The sequence below is a fragment of the Alosa sapidissima genome, chromosome 17, assembly GCF_018492685.1.
Source record: "Alosa sapidissima isolate fAloSap1 chromosome 17, fAloSap1.pri, whole genome shotgun sequence".
Taxonomy (NCBI): domain Eukaryota; kingdom Metazoa; phylum Chordata; class Actinopteri; order Clupeiformes; family Clupeidae; genus Alosa; species Alosa sapidissima.
Window position 1 is genome coordinate 15,573,578 of NC_055973.1, and position 3,084 is coordinate 15,576,661.

At 38.7% G+C, this 3,084-nt stretch overlaps 1 long non-coding RNA gene across 1 annotated transcript; it reads right to left on the reverse strand.

The window, feature by feature from the left end:
• Positions 1 to 1,978: 1,978 nt before the first annotated feature.
• LOC121688213 lies at positions 1,979 to 2,674 on the reverse strand. Its single transcript, XR_006024529.1, has 4 exons — positions 2,583 to 2,674; positions 2,332 to 2,446; positions 2,143 to 2,219; positions 1,979 to 2,066 (listed from the first exon to the last, which is right to left on the reverse strand). It is a non-coding gene; the product is annotated as an uncharacterized LOC121688213 (long non-coding RNA).
• Positions 2,675 to 3,084: the final 410 nt, after the last annotated feature.

Genomic DNA, 3,084 nt, shown 5'->3' on the forward strand with positions numbered 1-3,084 from the left:
CCTCTCCTAAGAGGCCTATTTCTTGTGAGTTGACTTTCAAGCAACATTCGTCTCTTGTTACTTGGTAACAGGAAGCTACAAGGCCAAAGATAGGCCTACTTTAGTTTAACTGAGGTTAGAACCAAAGTCCTTTTAGGCAAGTCCCTCCATATTGTAATGCTTTTTGGGCACTTACCGGCATCTATTTCGGCAGAAATGCCTGTGCGCAAGGCTTCCTGACCGTGCTCCAGCGGCAAGATCACAACACATGATTGGCATGATGTATTCACAACACAACACATGATTGGCACAATCTATTCACATGTTGACTTTTTTGCCGTGGAAGGGGCGGGATATGTGTAGACAACTGCCATATTGGTGTTACAAACTAACCTCAGGCATTTCTATGGAGCATTTTTTGAGTGCTGTGTCTCCTCATTAGAAAGTTTCAATTATATTTTGTGGGTGGAGGATCACTTCAATTTCATTGGCACTCATAGCATGGGGTCAGGAAAATGGAGCAGCTAATAGACTGGCATATTGAGCTGTCAAAGTATTGTAACGATTTGATAGCGACACACACAGTTGTCCAATCAAAAGGTTTATTAGCTGAGAACGAGAGCAGACACAGACACAGAACACAATACACACGGGGCACGTCAAATACACACACACACTACACATACAGGGGAGGACGCAGCCCCCCACACAAAAAGGATCTCACATACGAGAGAGAACTAAAAGGGAAACATGTCACAACAAAGATGCCAACATTACACTCAAAACCAAGGAGAAACACAGACATAAACCCCCAAATGTTCACTCCCGCATCCCAGCATGCCCTGCGTGGGAGAACGCTATGCAATGTCTTGTGCGCCGACGTTACAGTATGTAGTGTCATTGTCACCACAGTGATCACTGATTCCACTGAATAACACTGATGAGATATAGCTTAGTCATTCTATTCCAAGTCAATACCTTCATATGACCAATACAATGTGTAGGTTTTACATGTTACAGTAATAGGCCCTTTTCCACTTTAGGGACTTTTTGCAGTTCTTAGAACATGCAGTTCCTAGAACCCCCTTTTTTGCGCATTTGGACAGCATGGAACTGAGGATTATAGAGTTCCTCTGACCGAACTATTTGAGCCTTTACCTCGGGGTATGGTCTTTTCCCTACGAACAGGAACAATAACATGCCATCTCGGCCAAAGCAACACAAGCGCCATTTTTGAAAATCTCAGTAAAAAATAATTCAGTTTCTATTTAAATTGGTTACCATAAAAACTGCACAAGAAGGCTGAGGTTGACTACTGTCATGTGACAAATGCCTTCTGGACAGATGAGAAGAATAAAAATGAAAGCAATGCTGATCCTTGTTATAATGCTTCCTGATACCATGAGCATCTAGTTTGTCAATACATTTCAGTAGTAACTAAATACCAATTCTGTCTGTTTCATTATTTTATGTGTCTGCTACAATGTGGAAGGGAACCATTTTCATGAAGGGGAAAAGATACTTCAGTGGTGTGTGTGGTAAAATAAGAGGTGGGTAAACTAGGAATTCTGTGATCACAGTAAGGTGGGCTGTGCCAAAATGCACCAAAGCAACTGAGAAAAAAATGTAAATAGAAAAACTGAAAATATCCTTTACTCTTTTGCAAAGTAAGACTTTATTAAAGGATACATTCTGTATAAAATGACAATGAAAAAAGGCAGACTGACTTTTTTAATGCAAAAATGATTTAGATTTTGGAAAATATGTTCCCAATATATAAAAATAAATATGTTTTATTTGAATGAACAGATGCATATAATAAAAGGTGGAACAGGACATAAGAATACTGTAAGACTGTCCTACTGTAAAAATAAGGATGAATATGAGTTAATAAATACTGTTCAACTAGGTGTACACTGTAATATTAAATATACACACTACATGGGCGCTTCCCTTTAAATATGTCTTGAATAATAAATAAATGGAACATCTGGAACATCAGTACTTTAGTCCTTTACAAAACATTCGTATGAAGGTTTGGTCTTTCACTCTCTCCATTACGCTGCGCTCCAACAGGGCCTGCCTTCCTGTGGTTTGATAAAAGTAAGATTCTCAGTTTATTGGTATTTGTTGCCTATTTTCCTGTAGAGGAGGGCTAATTACCTTGGCTAATTTTTGCGTCTCCTGAAGATATCGTCCCTCACTGGGAGTACAGATCATTTTCCCTGGGGGAAATAAATCTATGAAGAGATAATTATATGGAAGTGTTAAACTACTGTTACACAGATGGCCACATACAACAGATAGTATGAGAATATTTCACTGAAAGGACAAATAGCTTTTTATACTTACATGACAGCAGCAAGGCATCCATCAGTAGGGTCAGTCAGAACACAGTTGGTGATATCTCTCGGAATACGATACGCTCTTACAGCATGTTATTGGCTTTGAATCATATAGGACCAAACTGCAAAGTAAAAACATAACAGTTCCATCAGGAAAGAACCTTTCCCTTTGTTTTGCAACAAGTTTTCATAGTTTATGAACAATCTATATAATCCCTCTGACAAGTGATTACAGTATAGAGAGTCCTTTCTACTCACCTCCCAGTAAACAGTTGAGTAGTAATGTTGCCAGGAGCAGCATGCTGAATTTTTGGTGCCGAGAGACAGAGGATACCATGATGGACAGTCAAGCTGAGACCTCTGTTACATAGGGCATGAGCTTATTACATCAGTGTACTAGGTATACTGTACCCTCCCATTTTTCATATTAGAAGACTCTTTGTTGACACCTGCTGGACAAATTATCAAAATGAAAAGGCCAACTCTTATAATAAACAGTATAACGCCTATATGTATTTTAGGAAAATAAAAGATCAATAAACCAATTATATTTGCACAAATGTGTTAAACTGTTGCCAAAGAATAACACCTGTAACAAAATATAATAATAATTTATTAACATAGTAATGGTGATATGTTCCACTTTCACCAGATGATTAGACAACTATGGCCTGCCTCTCCATGACAAAACTAGATGTACCGCATAGCGGTACAAAATATGACCGCCGCTCAGTCCTGTACATCCATTCCGCGAAAATAA